The sequence below is a fragment of the Pleurodeles waltl genome, chromosome 5, assembly GCF_031143425.1.
Source record: "Pleurodeles waltl isolate 20211129_DDA chromosome 5, aPleWal1.hap1.20221129, whole genome shotgun sequence".
NCBI classification, from domain to species: domain Eukaryota; kingdom Metazoa; phylum Chordata; class Amphibia; order Caudata; family Salamandridae; genus Pleurodeles; species Pleurodeles waltl.
In genome coordinates this window covers 361,756,506-361,780,050 of record NC_090444.1, presented here as the reverse complement: position 1 = coordinate 361,780,050, position 23,545 = coordinate 361,756,506, and positions in this window count along the sequence as shown.

Sequence of the window (23,545 nt, the reverse complement as noted above, 5' to 3'; positions counted from 1 at the left end):
CCGGAAAAGGCATGAAGTATGCATGCCTTCGACTAATGAAAGCAAGCAGATTTTAATAGGCAAGCCATGAACCAATTAAAAACACTGACGTGACGTCGACAGGGCTCCGAGCCCTTTTCTAATACCTAAAGCGTCTCGCTGCGATACGCATGCGATGCAGGCTCGACCCTAAAAAATGGCATGAGGTCCGACCAGCTACAGATAGGTTTAGTTATGTGACTACGAAACAGAAACTGTTGTTCCCACAATCCTGAATTATGGCTTTGTGATTTAGTTTGTAACAGCACCCATTAGCAGTCGTGTTATCCTATATGCCAATATTCTAATTGACATAAAGAAAATAGTGGTTCCATTGAGCAGTGTGTCAATCAAACAAATTCTGAGGCATTAAAACACTAATATGCTCACATAGTACAATTATTAACACATACTGAATAATGCAGATCAATAAGTAGGAGTAGCTAAATGTGCATTTTATTCACGCAATATTTTGAGAGACAGCATAAAGTGTCCACAAGTTTGGATGACACAACTCCCAATGTAAAGGTTGTAGCACACTTTCATGATCAGTATGAATGTGTGAAACATACTAATGAGCCCCACTGGGAGCAACGGGTGGGAAGATTGTAAAGAGTTTGGTCTAACAATGTTTTTTGTGATAATGACATGGATCCTACATGGCTCGTTATACCACTTGTGATAAGTACATTTTTCAACTTGGTCAAGTCACTCCCTGGGTCATATCAGGAGTTTCTTAGATTTGTACTGCATCTGAGATAGCTGTTACAATTGGGAAAATGTCCCAAAGGCTCTCTTGATACTATTAAACAACTCTGTGTCTCTTAGGTAGCAGAATGCACACATAGGAAGCTATCATAATCTAAAGCAATTTTCATTAAGTTTTATTTTGTAGTTCTGTGAATGGATAACCACTTTCATGTCAGGATTGAGGCTAAGCACAGACCATAATAAGGCATGAGGTATACAGGGTTGGAGAATATGGACAATGGGCCAGTTGAGATTGTAGAGGTTGGGAACACTAGACTGTTAACTGACGACTATCCGTCACATTCTCTTCCTTGTATGGGTACACGTCCACATTATTGGTGTCTGAGCTGCATTTAAGACCATTCATGACCTACAGCATTTGCCTGCTGATTTGTTGTGAATCATTGAGGCTCTCTGCTTTCACTACAGCTAACACTTGTTAGGTGTCCCTCACATTTGTTGTTTTCTTCCCTCTCTGTAACCTTGTAGTATCTCTCCCTTCAAGCATTCCTTCCTTCCTTGTGATGCTCTTTCCTGCACTGTTGAATCTGACCCTCTCTATAGGATCACCCCCAAACCCTTTGCCTTCTAACCTCCACTTTGTACTGAGTATGTTTTCGCTAACCAGGGCTAAGTGCTTGTGCTCTCTCCCCTCAACGTGGTTAAATTGGCCTATATCCAACTGACATACGTTGTTGACTTATAAGTCCTTTGTAGAAGAGTATACTATATACTGCAAATTAAATGCTACCAGTAGATCACTGCAACACTTATTGTGCCACCCACTTAAGTAGCACTCTAGAACATGTCTCAAGCTTGCCATTGAAGCCTGAATGCAGTGTTACATTGCATTTAAACCCTCTTGCCAAGTCTTAAACTCCCCTTTTATTACATTTAGGTCAATGCTAAAGTCGGACCTAGTTAGCCCACAGAGCACAGTGCTGTATAATCAAAAGGCTGGACATGTACTTTTAAGTTTTACATGTTCTTGTAGTGAAAAAATCCCAAATTCATTATTTCACAACTGTAATACCTACCCCTCCCATAAGGTAACATTGAGGAATCCTTAGTACATTTAATAAGCTATAATTCCTGATTGAAAGGTGGTAGATATATCATGTTTGGTACCTATGAAATTGTAATGATAAACCCTCTTTAATAGTATAGTCGGGTTTTTCATTACAATTTTAAAAATGCTTTATTTAGAAAGTTACGAACACAATAAGATAATGGACAGAGTGCTGAACTGTGCAGACACACACCCGTAATCACAGATCTGGGTTAAATCCATTGTTCTTTTGCTTCCCTTGCCACCCCAGTCTTGACATTGGTCCTCATTGGAACAGTCCAGCCTGAACTGCCAGGTCTGCCCTGGACCGGACACAAGCATCCTGGGACCGGTTTTTAGGTATCACTCTTCATCAGCCAGGCTAGCATGCATCCATAAGCACAGTGAGCAAGGGACCCATGTCCCTTGCTCACTTGTCCACATATAAACCTTTGCAGTTTATGGTTTGCATTTAGCAGACTTATGGGCAGTAGAAATTTACATTCAAAGAGTGTTTATCTTTTTTCAGGAAGTTTACAATTACTGACTCGTTGAAAGTGGATGGCATTTCTGCTCCTTCACTGATTAAATAAAATATTTGTGTCATGAAGGGAAGCAGCTCTTTTGCAAACACCTTTTACGTCTCAGTTAGTATTCCTTCACTGCCATGTGCTATAGCATCTGGCAATTTTTGCAAGGTGGCAGCCATCTCTCATGTTGACATGTGGTTTAATCTTTCTCCTCAAGGGACAATTGAGGGAGGTTTATAGAGCTAAAAAAAGGCTTGGTACTGAAACAGAATGAGCTCCTTCATGTACATTTTAATAATGCCAACCTTATGAATGTGGCATTTTCAAACTTGTATTGATAAATTTGACTTTACCATTTGCTTATTCAGGACTCAATTATTTTTTAGTGTCCCAGACTCTCAATTGGAGCAACACTGATATACGGGCTAATGCCTTCTCAGACCATTCTATCATACATACCCAATTTGAGTTGGCAGACTTAAATATCACTATTCCAAGGTGACAGTTTGACAGTTCCAGGATTAGTTATTGGAGGCAGGTATGTTCATTAGGGAGTTCTTTGAAATAAATCAGCAGACGGCCTCAGTCTTTGCAGTATGGGAGTTCTTTAAAACAACATTTCGAGGTCAGGTGATAGCATACAAGTCTAAGCAGAATAAAATAGGTAGTGCCCGAATACGGGAGCTACAGCTGGCCATTGATGTAGCCCACATGGCCTTAGACAGGGCAAAGTCGGCTGAAAGCGTTGAGTTAAAAGAGCAGCTAGTACTGGCTGAGCGTAATATAAGGAATTTTATCTCCCTTGAGGAGATATATAATTCAAGGACTTGCCTGCAAAAGCAATATGAGAAGAGCCAGAGACCTCGTTTGGTCCACACAGATTAATAACTCCTGTTCTACTGATTGGATTTGTACTTTTTGTCTCCAATAATTTATTTAAAAGTACTCTATTTTTCTAAATTGGTTTGGGATTTTTTTTTGTGTTGTTTACTCCCTTCATTACTGTTTGTGTGCTGCATAAATACTTTACATATTGCCTATAAGTTAAGCCTACTTGCTTTTTGTGCCAAGCTACCCAGGGTTAAGCACAGGTTAACGTAGTGCCTTGACTTTTTGTGGTTCACCCTGCAAGGGATTGTTGATGTTGCTTGGCCAGGACTCACACCCAAGTCAACAAACAACCCAATTTCTCGCATGCTTCCTCTCTTTCTCACCTTCTAGCGTCCAACCTGTGTTTTTACATTGGAGTCCTGGGGCCCTAAGCTGCCATCCAGGTCTACTTCAGGTTCAACATAGCAACACCCACAGCCGAAAGCAACAAGCCACTCAGAACGCAAATATATTATATTGTCTCACCTCAGGTGTATTATTTACTTACCTGTTGTCCTCTGTCTCTCCTACAACCAGTTCAGTAAACTTCAGCCATCTAAATTGAGGGTAGCAATGTGTCAGCCCTCGAATGGGACAATTCCATTTTGAAGAGTGAGATCCAGCCTTTCGTTTCTCTCTCTATCTGTTTCTCTCTCCCCTTCTACGATTTCTCCAGATTCCTACTGTATGAAGTACATCCATCCATCTTGCCCACCTATGTACGTGGTGGGGCATGGCAGGGGCTTTCACTGGGTGTAGACATCCACTACCTGCCATTCCACAATGCCAAGCAGCAAGAACACAGTCACTGCCTTGACAGCTTGAACAGTCAGCCACTTAGAATCTCAACGTGACAGGCAGACTGTCATTGTTCCTATCAGTGTTTATCAAATGCACTACTTCTTTCAGAGTGCAAACCCACCACCTGGCCCACATTTGTCAACTGGTTTCAATGAGTATATCCTTTGCTCCCATTTAGTAGACAAGCTTAAATGATAATGTATACCTTAAAGAAAGTGCATGGTAGTGCTGCGCATAACAAACCAAGTGTTACACTGTTCTATGAAGTAACAAATTAAGGTACTTGAAGCACAAAACTAAGTGAACATTTAAGCTTTAATATCAAAACTAAAAAGAAATGGAAGACAAGTGATATGGGCTTTAAATGGTATGACAAAAATGAAATAGATAAAAAGGGTACAACTTAGTGAATGAAGTAAAATGAAGCAACAAGAAAATATTTATTTGATGAGATAATGCATTTAAAATAAACACTGGAAATGTTCAAAAGCCACAACAAAACATAGCCGGTCATTACAACATTGGCGATAAAAGCTGCTTACCGCTGTGCAGTAGACCGCCAACACACCACCGCGGAATTCCGCCACAGCTATTATGACCCACATTTCGGAATCCGCCAAAATTCAGACACCCACACAAGTCCGCCACACCAAAGGTCAATGATAAACTGGCGAAAACAAAACCTCCACCGTCACGCCAACAGAAATACGCCCACACTATCACGACACACGTATCCACGCGGCGGTCTTTCAACCGCGGTATTCCATTGGCGGTACACACCACCGCGCTCAACATACACACACACTTACAAAACACTACCACATTGGACAATTCAAAATACACATATCTGATACACATACACACACCACTCCCACACATCCAATACAGTATAAAACACACACCCAAATCACCCACAAACCCCTACGACCACAATTACAGAGAGAAGGCCAGAGAGAGAGCACCAGCAAGAACAACAGCATCCACAGGCACACAACACCATCACCCACAGAACTTCCACGCACCTCACACAACACACCACTACATATCAGCATACATATCACCACACACTCCACCCCACACATCACCTACACCACCCCATGGCACGGCAAAGACACCCCAGGTTCTCGGAGGAGGAGCTCAGGGTCATGGTGGAGGAAATCGTCCAGGTAGAGCCACAGCTATTCGGATCACAGGTGCAGCACACCTCCATTGCAAGGAAGATGGAGCTATGGCGAAGAATAGTGGACAGGGTCAACGCAGAGGGACAGCACCCAAGAAATCGGGAGGACATCAGGAAGAGGTGGAATGACCTACGGGGGAAGGTGCGTTCCGTGGTCTCAAGACACCACCTGGCGGTTCAGCGGACTGGCGTCGGACCCCCACCTCCTCCCCCACAACTAACAACATGGGAGGAGCAGGTCTTAGAGATTCTGCATCCTGAGGGCCTTGCAGGAGTAGGTGGAGGAATGGACTCTGGTAAGTCAAATCTTAACTATTACAACCCCCACCCTACCTGCATGCTATTTTATACCCCCACCCTCACCCTCACCCCCAGCACCCCAACTCCTCACATATGTCCCAATATCACAAACCACCCATCCCAACACCAAGCCCTGCATGCAACAATAAAAGCATGGATACCCATCACAAAAGCATGCCCACTGCACATACCCATACAACCCCCTAAACCATCCTCACACAAGGTTTCACACAGGAATGCAAGCACTGGGGTACACGGTCACCCACCCATTCCACACCATGACACACACAGATGTAATAACCATCCTTTTATACCCCTGCAGGACCCCTACCCAACGTCACCGGAAAGGAGGGTCCACACATGTCCACACCACACCACCAACAGAAGAGGGCCACAGTGATGACAGCACCTCTGTCCAACTGGATCTAGATGACCAGCCCGGCCCATCGGGGACCTCAGGACAGTCGGTTCCCATCACCCAGTCCCAGGCCACTACAGACCTTCAATCCTCTGGAAACACCAGCACAGCACCCACCCAGCAGGCCCATATCTCCGTCCCCAGGACACGTCAATCAGCTGTGTGTCCACCACTACAGGGAACCCAGGATAACCCACCACCCCACAACAACAGGGACCTGGGGGCAGTGGTAGTGGGCACACAGTCCAGGGGACGGAGACCCAGGAACACAGGGGAACTGGGAGGGCTGCTGTGCGACAGGGGGCGGACAGGCCAAGGGAACCCACTCTCCACGAGGCCCTCTCCTCCATCATGGGAGCCTACCACCACTCCCAGGAGATGATGGCAATGGTATTGGGCAAGTTTCAGGAGACCCAGCGCCTGCAGGAGGAACAGTATATGGGCTTCAGGGAGGAACTCAGAACCATCAGCTCCACCCTGGGCACCATCGTAGGGGTGCTGAAGGAACTTGCGAACACCAGGAGGGACACTGTGGCACTACAAGGGGCCCCTGACACTAGCATGGACGATGAACTGCCCACCACCTCCGCCGGCGCTAGTAGACAGGATGCCCCGCCACAGGACCACCACACCAGCACCCCACCCCTGCAGAGGGAGAACCACCCCCCAAACGGTCCCTGAGATCCAGGACAACGACAGAGCACGATGCCAAGACCCCCACCAAGAAATGAGACCACCCTGATTGTCATCCTACTGTCCCACTTTGTCACCCTGTCCATACTGAAACTGCCCCAGCTCCACTTCCTATGCCTATTTGGGCAATGCACCTGTGAGACTAATAGACTGGACTCTGCCATGGACATTCCTCTGCCATCACCCCTCACCATTTCACTACCCCCTCCAATATTGAGCACTTAAATAAACACACTTAAAGCACAAAACAATCTGGAGTTTGTCTGTGATTTCGAATTAGTGTATTAGCAATTACAGTGACAAAATGCTCTTTCAAGTTTAATGTCAACATACCTATGTCACACAGCTCTAGTCCATGAGGAATCTAAGCAGATGTCACACAGTGGGACCCAAATCTGTGAAATCGTAAGGGAAAGTGACAACTCAGTGACCATACACTGGGTGAAAACGACACACAGTACAGAGGTAGTAGTGTTAAAGTACATGTAGTAGGCAGCTCTGTATTCTTACCTGTGTCTCACTGGAAATATTGCTGGATCACTGATTCCCTGTTGTGCATGTCTTCTTCCCCTGCTTCCTCGTCTTCACTGTCCATAGGCTCCACAGCTGCAACAACACCGCCATCTGGTCCATCCTCCTGCAGAAAAGGCACCTGTTGTCGCAAAGCCAGGTTATGAAGCATACAGCAGGCCACGATGATCTGGCATATCTTCTTTGGTGAGTAGAATAGGGATCCACCTGTCATATGGAGGCACCTGAACCTGGCCTTCAGGAGGCCGAAGGTCCGCTCGATCACCCTCCTAGTTCGCCCATGGGCCTCACTGTAACCAGAGTCACCAGCAAATGGTGAGGGACAACTGTTAGACATGCACTAACCTGGAGGGATATCCCCAGACCCAGACAACCATTCCCACTGATTTGCTTCCAGGTGCTCACCTAATAGGCACACACGGGGCCTCTGGAGTTGACCCATCACATAAGGGATGCTGCTATTCCGCAGGATGTAGGTGTCATGCACTGAGCCAGGGAACGTGGCATTCACATGGGAGATGTACTGGTCTGCCAAAGATACCATCTGTACATTCATAGAATGATAACTCTTCCGGTTTCTGTACACCTGTTCTCTCCTGTGGGGGGGTACCAAAGCCACATGTGTCCCATCAATGGCACCTATGATGTTGGGGATGTGTCCCAGGGCATAGAAATCCCCTTTCACTGTAGGCAAATCCTCCACCTGAGGGAAAACGATGGAGCTCCGCATGTGTTTCAGAAGGGCAGACAACACTCTGGACAATACGTTGGAAAACATAAGCTGGGACATCCCTGATGCCATGGCCACTGTTGTCTGAAAGGAACCACTTGCAAGGAAATGGAGCACTGACAGCACCTGCACTTGAGGGGGGATTCCTGTGGGATGGCGGATTGCTGACATCAGGTCTGGCTCCAACTGGGTACACAGTTCCTGGATTGTGGCACGGTCAAGCCTGTAGGTGATAATCAAATGTCGCTCCTCCATTGTCGACAGGTCCACCAATGGTCGGTGCACCGGAGGATGCCGCCATCTCCTCACATGTCCCAGCGGACGGTGCCTACGAAGGACTACAGCGAGCACAGAGTCAAACAACTCAGAAGTACGTACCCACAGTTTACACAGAACACCTATCATACACAAAATGTGGCCTGTATGTGTGTTGAGTCTAGGCCTAGGTATGAGTGACGCAGTTGGAAATGAAGCCATGTGGGCCCCTGAAATGGCGGCTGCCTGACCTATAAAGTGGGACAATGGGATGTGAGGTAACTGCGCTGGCGTTGTACACCGTCGAGGTAGGCGGTCGAAGACCGCGGCGCAATGCTGCATTGGTTAACATTGGATCCTATGGGTCCCAGGAGCCAATGGCGATGTACGCCGGTGGTGACGGTACACACCGCCGCGGACGTGACCGCCATTTTCTATCACTTCAATCACTCGATACCTGATCTTCGACAGGAGAGGACCTACACTGCAAGTGCTGCTGTGACCTCAGTCTGGAAGAGACAATGGCTTGAGTGTCTGGGGAAAGGGCCCCTGCCTTCACATCGGAGGAGTTGGAGAAACTCGTGGGTGGGGTCCTCCCCCAGTACACGCTACTCTACGGTCCTCCAGACAAACAGGTAAGTACACTGGGAGCATGCTGTATGGGCTATGCCTGTGTGGAGAGGGCTGGATGTAAGAAGGAAGGGGGAAGAGTGCTGCATGCATGAAAGACGGTGAATCAAACGAAAGCACCTAGGAAGAGAGTCATAGGAATTGGGCGCTCACAGTAAGTCCATATAGTAGTATCCACTTTTCAATCATGGCATGGTGCTCCTGGCAAGAGGATCTTCCTTAATCCTCCAATGTTTCCAGGGAAACTAACAGTACAACAGACAACTGTCAGGGCACTCATGAATATAGAATTCGAAGTTAGTGATGTATCGGATCTTCAGTGTGGAAAGGCAATCACACCATCAATAGTTCAGAATAAATTTATTTCTTGAAGCTCATAGTTCATCATACTAATTGAAAATCATCCTTGAATTTCATATACATCTAGCCACCACAGCCAACACGTGTTTCGTCCTATGAGAGATCCCTCTCACGGACTTCATCAGGGCTTGAATCAGGTACGTATTATGTAAGCAATACTCTTTTCCAAAACTTGTACAATCTCGTTAGGTGAAAAAAATGTTTTACTTCTCAGACCAAAACAACTAATGAAGAATTTCTTTGACGCTATCTTTATTCTGATGTGCCAATATCTAATATGGAAAAAACCCACCGTGGTCAGATAATCTCACGGCGTTCTAAGTATCCAAGAACCATTTCCGAAAAGTCCATATTAGATATTGGCACATCATAATAAAGATAGCGTCAAAGAAATTCTTCATTAGTTGTTTTGGTCTGAGAAGTAAAACATTTTTTTCACCTAACGAGATTGTACAAGTTTTGGAAAAGAGTATTGCTTACATAATACGTACCTGATTCAAGCCCTGATGAAGTCCGTGAGAGGGATCTCTCATAGGACGAAACACGTGTTGGCTGTGGTGGCTAGATGTATATGAAATTCAAGGATGATTTTCAATTAGTATGATGAACTATGAGCTTCAAGAAATAAATTTATTCTGAACTATTGATGGTGTGATTGCCTTTCCACACTGAAGATCCGATACATCACTAACTTCGAATTCTATATTCATGAGTGCCCTGACAGTTGTCTGTTGTAATGAAAGACGGTGAATGCATGTGCCACATGGCAAGGGTAGGGATGGGGGCCAATCACTTCGACGGTGCAGTTGGTAATAACTTCTCTTTTTCCCCTGTACATTTCATGTAGGTCAGCGCCCACCAGAAGAAAGATATTTGGCGTGCCATCGCCAAGGACTTCTGGACCCTGGGGGTCTACCACAGACGGAGCACCCACTGCCATAAAAGATGGGAGGACATTCGCCGCTGGAGCAAAAGACGGCGGAGGCTCAGCTGGGGATGGCCTCCCAACGTGGGAGGGGTGCCCGTCGCACCATGACCCCCCTGATGTTCAGGATCCTGGCGGTGGCCTACCCGGAGTTGGATGGGCACTTGAGGGCATCACAGCAGCCACAAGGGGGTGAGTACACTCTCATTCTGCTGACTTTGCGCACAGTGGAGGTGTCTGGGTGGGGAGGAGGGCTGTAGGTTTCCCTAGGCCAGGGCGAGTTCCGTAGGCAAGGCCCCTCCGTATGTCAGGCCATGTGGCACCCCAGCCCACCTCTGTAGAGTGCCAAGTACAGCTAGTCATGCCCCTGTGTCATCTATGTGTGCAGATGTCGTCCATAGCCTTGTAGGCCATTTCCCAGAAATTGAACAGTGGAGCCCAAGAGCTCGGCATAGTGCAGGGGGCTTCTGTGTCTGTCGTGTCCACCAACGGTAGCGGTAATGCATGCACTCAACATGTCTTTATTCTGTCGTCCCCCCCCCTTTTTGTGGGATCTCTGTTCTTGTGTGCATTAGCATCATCAGGCAGAGGAGCAGTGGCAATGAAGCACGAGGGAGCTGCATCCCACATGGCCCTGGAGGGCGACACTACGGAGTCTGAATTCACCAGTGGGATGGAGGGCGAGGGGAGCTCCACGGCGGGGACAGGAGCTGAGACCAGCGACACGGACTCGTCCTCTGATGGGAGCTCCCTTGTGGTGGCGGCAACATCTGTGCCCCCGCATCTACAGGTACAGCCGCCACCCCCCTACCAGCACCGCCGTCCCAGCAGTCCCTCAGCCTTTGCCCCGTGCCCGCTCACCCAGGAGGGTGGGCATCACCTTCACCCCAGGCACCTCAGGCCCTGCCCCAGTCACCCCTGCTGCCCTCAGTGAGGAGGCCATTGACCTCCTTAGGTCCCTCAATGTTGGGCAGTCTACCATTTTGAATGCCATCCAGGGTGTAGAGAGGCAGTTGCAACAAACCAATGCATTCCTGAAGGGCATTCATTCTGGTCAGGTGGCCCTTCACCGAGCTTTTCAGACTCTGGCCTCAGCACTGATGGCAGCCATTGTCCCCATCTCTAGCCTCCCCCCTCCAACTTCCTCAACACCGACCCAATGCCCTGTACCTCAGCCTATCCCAAGCACACCTACAGGCAAACATAAGCACCACACATCCCACAGGCACTCACGCAAGCATCACACACATGCAGACACACCAACATCCACTGCCTCCACTGTGTCCCCCTCCTCCTCGTCTCCCTCCTCCCTCCTAGTCTCGCCTACACTCACACCTGCATCCAGTACCTCTACAGCCACTACGTCCCTCTCCAGCACACCCACCACCACACCCCGCTCACATGCAGTCACCACCCCCACTACCATTCACACGTCCCCTGTGTCCTCCCCCAGTGTGTCTGTGACGCCCCCTCCCAAGATACACAAACGCAGGCACCCACCCACCCACCCAACAGCCATCCACCTCACGACAGCCTCCATCGTATGCACCTTCGCCCAAAGTCACTAAACGTACACCTCCTACAACCACCACCTCCTCCTCCACTCCCAAACCCCCCCTCCAGCTACCCGTCCCAGTGTGTCCAAAAAACCTTTCCTGTCCAACCTTGACCTCTTTCCCACACCTCCCCCACCCCATCCGTCTCATAGGTCCCGAACTAGCACCTCAGACACAACATCTCCGGGACCAGTGGTGCCTGTAGTCACCGGAATGTGGAGTGCACCGGCCACCAGGGCAGCCAGTGTGGCACGGAGCCACAGCACAGACAGTCCCCCACCTGTGAAGCATCAGAAGTTGGCCAGTGCCCGGCGGGAGAGGGTGAAGACTCCAGCCACCAAAGCCGCTCCCAGGGGTCCTGTTGGGAGTGTGGAGTCAGCTGTGACACCTTCCAAGGTGGGGAAGGGCCACAAGAAACCCAGCAAGTCTGGGAAGAGCTGAACGGCGGAGAAGACCACCGTCATCCCATCTGCCCAGGAGGCCAGCACCAGCCCTGCTGCCCAGGAAGCCACCGCCAGCACCAGCCCAGCTGCCCAGGAGGCCACCGCCAGCACCAGCCCAGCTGCCCAGGAGGCCACCGCCAGCACCAGCCCAGCTGCCCAGGAGGCCAGCACCAGCCCTGCTGCCCAGGAGGCCACCGCCAGCACCAGCCCAGCTGCCCAGGAGGCCACCGCCAGCACAAGCCCAGCTGCCCAGGAAGCCACCGCCAGCACAAGCCCAGCTGGGCCATGAAGGACCACTAGCAAAAGGCCCGCTGGGCCATGAAGGACCGCCAGCAAAAGGCCCGTTGGGCCATGAAGGACCACCAGCGCCAGCCCCGCTGGGCCATGAAGGACCACCAGCAGCTGAGACCCTGTAATGGAGACCACCATCTGAAGCACCGCTGAACAGGGCACCACCATCTGAAGCACCGCTGAACAGGGCACCGCCTTCTCAAGCACCGCTGAACAGGGCACCGCCATCTGAAGCACCGCTAGCCCATGAGCGGCAGGGGCACTGACGCAACTGAGTCCGTCACGGGGTGAATGATGCACTCTGGGCACCATGCCCCCTCCAGAACCAGTGGAGACTGACATCCACTACCTCTGTCCTTAACAGGATGAAGCACTCTGGGCACCATGCCCCCTCCAGAACCAGTGGAGACTGACATCCGCTTGTGAGACTGTGGCTTTACACTCCCAAGGATTGAACAGTGGGCAGACCACCCACTGTACAGACTTGAGAGACTGTGGCTTTGCACTCCCCAGGATTGAACAGTGGGCAGACCACCCACTGTAGAGACTTGAGAGACTGTGGCTTTGCATTCCCCAGGATGGAACAGTGGGCATGTGGCCCCCTCGTGGATTTGGCATTGTGCACTCAAGCGGCTGAGGTGCCCCCCCTTTCCCTCCCCCTGAGGTGCCTGTTTTCAAGCTCTCTGATGCCCCTGCAGTGTTCTCTCCATCATGGTTGGGGATCTTGTGTGGGCCTCGCCCATACCGTGTGGTCCCAATGTTCCACGGACTATCTTAGTGCACTACCTGGACTACTATGCTTGGTATATATTTCGCACATGGTGGATTTATATATTTCTGCCTACTTGTTTTTAATATATTACAATGGTTACACAAATTTTCTATTGTCTTTGCATTCTTCCGGGGGGTTTGGGGGCGTTACTGTGATGTCTTGCTATGCATTTGTATGTGTTGTAGTAGGTGAGGGTGGGGGTGTTGCGTGTTGCGTGTCCCTGTTTTTTGCCTCCCCCTCACCTGCGTCGTAGGTGCAGTACTCACGTGGTCTTCGCCGCCGGCGTTCGTGCTCCTGGTAGAGGAGCAGGAAGACTATTGCAGGGAGAATTTGGAGTTCCGGGTCCATGATGTCCTTGTTCCTCGTGGGGTGTGTAGAGGTGAGCGTTTCCCCTTAAAAATTCCTGTTTCTGCCGTGTTTTTATCCACAGTGAATCCGCCCCGGAAAAGGTGGCGGATTGGCCTGTCATAATAGTGTGGGCGGTACATTGTCTCCCGCCTGTCTGTTGGCAGTGACCGACGCGCTGTTTATTTGTACTGCCGTGGCGGTCGGAGTGTTAAAGTGGCTGTCTTTGTTGGTGGTTTCCGCCACGGTCGTAATTGCAATTTTTTTACCGCCGGCCTGTTGGTGGTTTTACCACCGCTTTAACACCGTCCGCCAGGGTTGTAATGACCACCATAATATTTTGAAGTGAGGATCCCTTAACCCTTTACATTGAAAATAAAAGGAGCACATGGAAACATTCACTACCAACAGTAGCTTCAAAGACAGCCACAAGGACAACATTGCTTCAAGAAACTACACCAGAGACCTGTAGGTCAGGTGTGATCAGAAGCAAGGAGGTGACATACTCATCCCCAGCCAACTGCGTTTGTCCAGCAAAATCAATTATAAGTGAGAAAATACTTTGCTGGTTTGTGATCAGGTCTGTTTGCTTGAATACTTGCATTTCGCTGGTGCTACACACTCAAATTATTTATTGCCCTCTTGTTGGATGGAAACGTATCTCAGGCTGCTTGTGTTTTTGTTTGGAAGGAACTGGTCTGGCAGTATGGAGTCAACTACTTCTTTTGTGTCAAGACCAAGACGGATTTGCATAGGACTGATCTTTGTGTAAAGTAGCTTAGCACGTAAAAAACTAATGGATGGGGACATGACACCGAGCGGTCACCAGTAGCTGAGATTAATTCAAGCATTCATACTAACACTTTGTATTTATTCCGATATACACAATCATATGTTTGCTAAAAGCTTCAGGTTTACATTTCATGCTAAATGCATTGTGAGAACAATTTGCCTCAAATTTATCATATTAGAACTAACCTAACCTCTTAAACCTCTTTAATAGGGAAGCCTTGACACATCTCCACTGTATGTAATGGTTATGTAAGATACAAATTCCCATTGCTTCTCCAACAAATGGACAAACACATATAGGGGGTCATTACAACCCTGTTGGACGGTGGAAAAGGTGCGGTAATACCGCAAACAGGCCGGCGGACAAAAAAATGGAATCATGACCCTGGCGGAAACCGCCAACAAAGACAGCCACTTTAACACACCGCCCGCCATGGCGGTACAGACAAGCAGCGCGGCGGTCACCGCCAACAGACATGCGGGAGACAATGTATCGCCCACACTATTACAACAGGCCAATCCGCCACCTTTTCCGGGGCGGATTCACCGTGGATAAAAACACGGCGGAAACAGCTTTTGCAATGGGAAAACGCTCACCTCAACACATCCCACGAGGAATGACGACTCCATGGACCCGGAACTCCAAATACTACCTGCCCTTGTCTTTCTGCTCGTGTACGACCAACAGCGACGTAGGCGCAGAAGATACCGGTGAGTACTGCATCTATGACACAGGGGAGGGGGGAGGCAAAAGTCAGGGGGACACCCACCAAACACCCCCACCCCCAACCTCGCATATTACAAGATACACACCAATGCATTCACAAAAAACCACAGTAACAACCTACTATCCCCCCGGAAGAATGCAAAGACAATGCGAATTTCGGTCAAACATTGTAATGTGCCAATATACATGTCATACAAAAATATACAGATATATATCTCTAAATCACTCATAATTATATATACAATACAAGAAGTAGTGCAGATATGTACACAACAATGTCCGTGCACCAACAGTCCAAAAATGCATGGGCGAGGCCCACAATAGATACCTGACCAAAATCCGTGAGAACACTGCCGGGGCATCAGATAGACATACTACATGCACCTCAGGGGGAAGGTAGGGAGGGCACCTCAGCCGGGTGACTGCAAAGCCACATCCACGACGGGGCTCCATACCCATTGATGTATCCTGGGGAGTGCAAAGCCAGTCTCTCAAGTCTCTACAGTGGGTGGTTTGCCCACTGTTACATCCTGGGGAGTGCAAAGCCACAGTCTCTCAAGTGGATAACAGTGGGTGGGTTGCCCACTCTGCCATCCTGGGGAGTGCAAAGCCACAGTCTCTCAAGTCTCTACAGTGGGTGGTTTGCCCACTCTGCCATCCTGGGGAGTGCAAAGCCACAGTCTCTCAAGTCTCTACAGTGGGTGGGTTGCCCACTCTGCCATCCTGGGGAGTGCAAAGCCACAGTCTCTCAAGTGGATAACATTCTCCACTGGTTCTGGAGGGGGACTGGTGCCCAGACTGGATGAGTCTCCCCGTGAAAGTTCCTGTCCTGTCACTGTCCCAGCTGCACATGGGATAACGATGCTTGATGTGGCAGTACATTCATTCATACATGGTGCATGCCCTGTTCAGCGGTGCTTTGCCATGGCGGTCTTTGCCCTGTTCAGCGGTGCTTTGACATGGCGGTTCCGGACTGTTGAGCGGTGCTTTGCCATGGCGGTCTTTGCCCTGTTCAGCGGTGCTTTGCCATGGCGGTCTTTGCCCTGTTCAGTGGTGCTTTGACATGGCGGTTCAGGACTGTTCAGCGGTGCTTTGCCATGGCGGTCTTTGCCCTGTTCAGTGGTGCTTTGACATGGCGGTTCAGGACTTTTCAGCAGTGCTTTGCCATGGCGGTCTTTGCCTTGTTCAGCGGTGCTTTGACATGGCGGTTCCGGACTGTTCAGCGGTGCTTTGCCATGGCGGTCTTTGCCCTGTTCAGCGGTGCTTTGCCATGGCGGTCTTTGCCCTGTTCAGCGGTGCTTTGCCATGGCGGTTCAGGACTGTTCAGCGGTGCTTTGCCATGTCGGTCTTTGCCCTGTTCAGCGGTGCTTTGCCATGGCGGTCTTTGCCCTGTTCAACGGTGCTTTGCCATGGCGGTTCAGGACTGTTCAGCGTTGCTTTGCCATGGCGGTCTTTGCCCTGTTCAGCGGTGCTTTGCCATGGCGGTCTTTGCCCTGTTCAGCGGTTCTTTTACATGGCGGTCTTTGCCCTGTTCAGCGGTGCTTTGCCATGGCGGTCTTTGCCCTGTTCAGCGGTGCTTTGACATGGTGGTCTTTGCCCTGTTCAGCGGTGCTTTGACATGGCGGTTCAGGACTGTTCAGCGGTGCTTTGCCATGGCGGTTCTGATACTGGACATTGGTGTGTGGCATGACGATCTCCACACTGGACATTGATGTGTGGCATGACGATCTCCACACTGGACATTGGTGTGTGGCATGACAATCTCCATACTGGACATTGGTGTGTGGCATGACGTTCCATCATTGGCCAGCGGGGCTGTGGCATCCTGTCCCCTCCTGGGCTGTGACTCCGGCGGTGGTCTCTGGACCAGTGACGATACTTGTGCCCTCCTGGGCTGTGACTCTGGCAGTGGTCTCTGGACCAGTGACGATACTTGGACCCTCCTGGGCTGTGACTCTGGCAGTGGTCTCTGGACCAGTGACGATACTTGGACCCTCCTGGGCTGTGACTCTGGTGGTGGTCTCTGGACCAGTAACGATACTTGGACCCTCCTGGGCTGTGACTCCGGCGGTGGTCTCCTGACCAGTAACAATACTTGTGCCCTCCTGGGCTGTGACTCCGGCGGTGGCGGTGGTCTCTTGACCAGTAACGATACTTGTGCCCTCCTGGGCTGCGACTCCGGCGGTGGTGGTGGTCTCCTGACCAGTAATGATACTTGTGCCCTCCTGGGCTGTGACTCTGGCGGTGGTCTCTGGACCAGTAACGATACTTGGACCCTCCTGGGCTGTGACTCCGGTGGTGGCGGTGGTCTCCTGACCAGTAACAATACTTGTGCCCTCCTGGGCTGTGACTCCGGCGGTGGCGGTGGTCTCCTGACCAGTAACGCTACTTGTGCCCTCCTGGGCTGTGACTCTGGCAGTGGGCTCCTGACCAGTGACGATACTGGGGCCCTCCTGGGCACTGACACCGGCGGTGGTCTCTGGACCAGTGACGACGGTGCTGGCGGTTGTGTCTGGACCGCCGGAAATGATGGCGCACTTCTCCGCCGTGACACTCACAACAGGCTGGGGAGACTTCCTCTGGACCTTACCCACCTTCTTTGGAGTTACAGCTGACTCACCAATCGCCTTGGATCCCATTTCACTTGTTTTCCCACCAGGAGTCTTGACACGGTCCCGTCGTCCACTCCCCAATTTCAGAGCCTTTACAGGGGGTGGGCTGCCAGTGCCTTGGCTCCGGATCCTACTGCCTGCCCTGGTGGACGGTGCACTCCAAAAACCTGGAACACGCACCACTGGTACTGGAGGCTTTTTGGCTGAGGCCCAACGACGGGACTGATGAATTGGAGGGGGGGGGGCAAAAAGGTCAATTTGACAGAGGGACAGTTTCTGACGGACACTGGGATGGGTAGCTGGAGGGGGTCTGGGAGTGGAGGAAGCGGAGGTGGTTGTAGGAGGTGTCACTTTAGGTGTTTTGGGCGCAGGTGCAGGGACTGGAGGCTGTCGTGAGATGGATGGATGTTGGGTGAGTGATTGCCGGCGTTTGTGTACTTTGGGAGGGGTCGTCACAGACACACTGGGAGAGGACACAGGGGACGTGTAAATGGCAGTGGAGGTGGTGAGTGCAGGTGAGCGGCTTGTGGTGCTGGGTGTCCTGGTGCGAGTCCTAGTGCCTGTAGATGTGGTGCATGCAGGTGTGTGTGTAGACGAGACTGGGAGGGAGGAGGGAGAAGAGGAGGAGGGGGACACAGTGGAGACAGTGGATGTTGCTGTGTCTGTATGTGGGTGAGGCTTGCGTGAGTGCCTGTGGTGTGTGTGGTGCCTATGTTTGCTTGAGCTACTTGTGTGTGTTGACTTGTGTGCATGCTGGTCTGTAGGTGTGCTTGGGATGGGCTGGGGTACAGGAGATTGGGTCTGGGTGGAGGAAGTTGGAGGGGGAGGCTGGACACAGGGACAATGGCTGCCATCAGTGCTGAGGCCAGAGATTGCAGGGTTCACTGAAGGGCAGCCTGAACAGAATGAATGCCCTCCAGGAATGCATTACCGTGTTGCAACTGCCTTTCTACACCCTGGATGGCATTCACAATGGTAGACTGCCCAACAGTGAGTGACCTGAGGAGGTCAATGGCCTCCTCACTGAGGGCAGCAGGGGTGACTGGGGCAGGGCCTGAGGTGCCTGGGGCGAAGGTGATGCCCACCCTCCTGGGTGAGCGGGCATGGGGCGAACGCTGAGGGGCTGCTGGGAGGGCGGGGCTGGTAGGGGAGGTGGTGGCTGTACCTGTAGAAGTGGGGGGCACAGATGGTGCCGCCACCACAAGGGAGTTCCCATCGGCGGACGAGTCCGTGTCGCTGGTTGGTGATCCGGTGGCCGACGTGAAGCTCCCCTCGCCCTCCGTCCCACTGGTGCATTCAGAGTCTGTGGTGTGGCCCTCCATGGCCATGTGGGATGCAGCTCCCTCGTGCTCCGGTGCCACTCTACCTCCGCCTGATGATGCTGATGTACAAAAGGACAGGGAGAGCAGGAAAAGGGGGGGAGACAGAACAAAGAGAGTTTAAGTGCATGGCATACCGCTACCGTTGGCGGACAAGACAGATGCAGCAGCCCCATGCATTACGCCGTGCTCCTGGCCTCTGCACATACAATTTCTGGGATATGGCCCACATGGCAATGCTGGAAATCTGCGCACATGGATGCCACAGGGGCAACTATACCTCAACTTGGCACTCTTCTGAGATGGGTTAGAGTGCCACATGGCCTACATTACGGAGGGGCCTTGGCTACCTAACTCGCCCTGGCCTAGAGACACCCACAGCCCTCCTCCCCCACCCAGATCCCTCCACTGTGCGCAAAGTCTGCAGAATGAGGTTGTACTCACCCCCTTGTGTCTGCTGTGATGTCCTTAAGCGCCCATCCAACTCCAGGTAGGCCACCGCCAGGATCCGGAACATCAGGGGGGTCATGGTGCGACGGGCACCCCTCCCATGTTGGGAGGCCATCCCCAGCTGAGCCTCCGCCGTCTTCTTGCTGCAGCGGTGAATGTCCTCCCATTTCTTACGGCAGTGGGTTCCCCGTCTCTGGTGGGCCCCCAGGGTCCGGACCTCCTTGGCGATGGCACGCCAAATGTCCCTCTTCTGGTGGGCGCTGACCTACATGACATGCACAAGGAAAGAGGAACAGTCATTACCAACTGCACTGTCATTGTGAGTGGCCCACTCCCTACTCTGGCCATGTGGGCCTTTTATTCCCATGCTTTACTGTAGTATCAACTCTGCCCCCTTCCCTCTTCCACCCAGCCCTGTCCACCCCTGCCTAGCCCATACAACGTGCTCCCTGTGTACTAACCTGTTGGTCTGGAGGACTGTAGAGTAGCATGTACTGGGGGAGGACCCCATCCACAAGTTTCTCCAACTCCTGTGCAGTGAAGGCAGGGGCCCTTTCCCCAGACGCAGCAGCCATCGTCGCTTCCAGACCGAGGTCACAGCAGCACTAGCAGTGTAGGTCCTCTCCTGTCGAGGGTCAGGTATCTAGTGATTGAACAGATAGAAAATGGCGGTGATGTCCGCGGCGATGACGTGCGCAGCCATGCGCATCATCACCGCCCACGCACCTGTTCATTGGCTCCTGGGACCCATAGGGTCCAATGTTAACCAATGCAGCATTGCGCTGCGGTCTACGACCGCCTACCGCGACGGTGTGCAACGCCAGCGCAGTTACCCCACAATCCCATTGTCCCAGTTTAGAGGTCAGGCAGCCGCCATTTCAGGGGCCCACATGGAATCTTTTTCAACTGCGTCACATATACTGAGGCCTACACTCAACACACATCCAGGAAGGGTTTATTGTCTGGTGTAGTCTTGTGTGTGACTGTGGTTACATACCTGGAGGAATAGTGACTGTTTCTTCGCTGTTGTCCTTCTTAGGCACCGTCAGCTGGGACATATGAGAAGATGGCGGAATCCTCCGGTGTACCGACCGCTGGTGGACCTGTTGACAATGGAAGAGAGACATTTAATCGTCACCTACAGGTTTGACCGTGCCACTATCCATGAACTATGTACCCAGTTGGAGGCAGACCTGATGTCACCAATCCGCCATCCGACTGTAATCCCCCCTGACGTACAGGTGCTGTCAGTGCTCCATTTCCTTGCAAGTGGGTCTTTTCAGACAACTGTGGCCATGGCATCAGGGATGTCCCAGCGTATGTTTTCCAACGACTTGTCCAGAGTGTTGTCTGCCCTGCTGAAACACGTAAGGAGATACATCATTTTCCCTGAGGTGGAGGATTTGCCTACAGTGAAAGGTGACTTCTATGCCCTTGGACATATCCCCAACGTCATAGGTGCCATTGATGGGACCCATGTAGCTCTGGTCCCCCCCGCAGGAGTGAACAGGTGTACAGGAACAGGAAGAGTTATCATTCCATGAATGTCCAGATGGTCTGTTTGGCAGACCAGTACATCTCGCAGGTAAATGCAATGTTCCCTGGCTCAGTGCATGACACGTACATCCTGCGGAATAGCAGCATCCCTGATATGATGGTTCAACTCCAGAGGCACCGTGTATGGCTATTGGGGGACTCTGGTTACCCCAACCTTTCCTGGCTATTGACCCCAGTGAGGAATCCCAGGACCAGGGCAGAGGAACGGTACAATGAGGCCCATGGGCGGACTAGGAGGGTGATCGAACGTACCTTCGGCCTCCTTAAGGCCAGGTTCAGGTGCCTCCATATGACAGGTGGGTCCCTATTCTACTCACCGAAGAAGGTGTGCGACATCATCATTGCCTGCTCCATGCTCCATAATTTGGCATTGCGACGCCAGGTGCCTTTTCTGCAGGAGGATGATCCAGATAACGGTGTTGTAGCAGCTGTGGAGCCTGTGGAGACTGTGGACAGTGATGAGGATGTCGGTGAGGAAGAAGAAAACGTCAACAGGGAGTCAGTCATACAGCAATATTTCCAGTGAAACACAGGTTAGTACATTTTCAGGTTTAACATTAAATTTACTTTCACACGTCTACCTCTATCCTGTACCTACATTTCACTCACTATTTGTTAACTGAGTTGTCCCCTTCCATTTCAGTTTCACAAATGTGGTAACCTACGTGTCAACTGCTTGCATCCTTGAAGGGCTTGTGATGTGTGACATTGGTATGTTAGCCTTCCAATGGGTAACCCATTATGACACTGTCATTAATAATACAAAATTATAAATCATAGACTGACTCCATTTTTTTTAGTGTTTCAAGGGTGTTTATTTAAGTGCTACAAAATGAAGGGGGGTTGTGAAATGGGGATGGGTGATGGTGGAGGAATGTCCATGGCAGAGTCCAGTCTATTAGTCTCACAGGCACATTGCACATCTGGCCATTGGAAGTGGAGCTGGGGCAGTTCCGATTTGGACAGGGTAACAAAGTGGGACAGTGGGGGGACAATCAGGGTGGTCTTATTTCCTGTCCTGTTCCTGGATCTCAGGGCCCGCTTGCGTGGTGGTTGTCCGTCTGCAGGGGATGGGGTGCTGGTGTGGTGGTCCTGTGGCGGGGCGTCCTGTCCACTAGTGCCGGCGGAGGTGGTGGGCAGTTCGTCGTCCTGACTAGTGCCAGGGGCCCCTTGGAGTGCCACAGTGTCCCTCAAGGTCTTTTGAATGTCCGTCAGCACCCCTACGATGGTGCCCAGGGCGGAGCCGATGGTCCTGAGCTCCTCCCTGAACCCCAAATACTGCTCCTCCTGCAGACGCAGGGTCTCCTGCAACTTGTCCAGGACCGTGGCCATCGTCTCCTGGGAGTGGTGGTATGCTCCCATGATGGAGGATAGGGCGTTGTGGAGAGTGGGTTCCCTTGGCCTGTCCTCCCTCTGTCGCACTGCAGCCCTCCCAGTTCCCCTGTGTTCCTGTGCCTCCGTACCCTGGACCGTGTGCCCACTACCACTGCCCCCAGGTCCCTGTTGTTGTTGGGGTGTTGGGTTAGCCTGGGTTCCCTGTAGTGGTGGACATACCGCTGATTGACCTGTCCTGGGTAGGGAGGTTTGGGCCCACTGGGTGGGTGCTGTGCTGGTGTTACCAGAGGGTGGAAGCTCGGTGTTGGGCTGTGGCTGGGCAAGGGGAACCGACTGTCCTGAGGCCCACGATGGTCCGGGCTGGTCATCAAGATCCAGTAGGGCAGAGCTGCTCTCGTCACTGTGGGCCTCTTCTGGGGGTGAAGTGGTGTTGCCTGGACCCTCTGGTGTCGTGACTTTCCTTCGGGTTCCTGCGGGGGTATAAGTACATGATTATTGAATGTGTGTGTGTAATGGGGTGCAATGGTTGGGTGTGCGTGAACCCCAATGCAGGCATTCCTGTGTGTGGGGTTGTGTGCTGATGGTTGGGGGGTGTTCTGGGTATGTGCAGTGGGCATGCTTTAGTGATGGGTGTCCATGCTTAGTTGTGTCATGCAGGGCTTGGTGTTGGGATGGGTGGTTGGTGTCATGGGTAGATTAGTGAGGAGTTTGGGTGATAGGGGAGGGTGTGAGGGTGGGGGTGTGTGATAGCATGCAGGTAGGGTGGGGGATATGATAGTTAAGATTTGACTTACCAGTGTCCGTTCCTCCAACGACTCCTCCGAGGCCCTCAGGATGCAAGATTGACAAGACTTGCTCCTCCCATGTTGTTAGTTGAGGGGGAGGAGGTGGGGGTCCCCCGCCAGTCCGCTGTACCGCGATGTGGTGCCTGGATACCGTGGAACGCACCTTCCCCCGTAGGTCGCTCCACCTCTTCCTGATATCCTCCCGATTTCTTGGGTGCTGTCCCACTGCGTTGACCCTGTCCACTATTCTTTGCCATAGCTCCATCTTTCTGGCTATTGATGTGTGCTGCACCTGTGAGCCAAATAGCTGTGGCTCTACCAGTAGGATTTCCTCTACCATGACCCTGAGCTCCTCCTCGGAGAAGCGGGGGTGTCTTTGGCGTGACATGGGGTGTTGTGTGTGATGTGTGGGGTGGTGTATGTGTTGATGAGTGTGGTGAGTGTAGTTGTAGGTGGTGTTTTGTGCGTGGATGTTGTGTGGGTGATGGTGTTGTGTGCCTCTGTGTGATGGGGTTGTCTTTT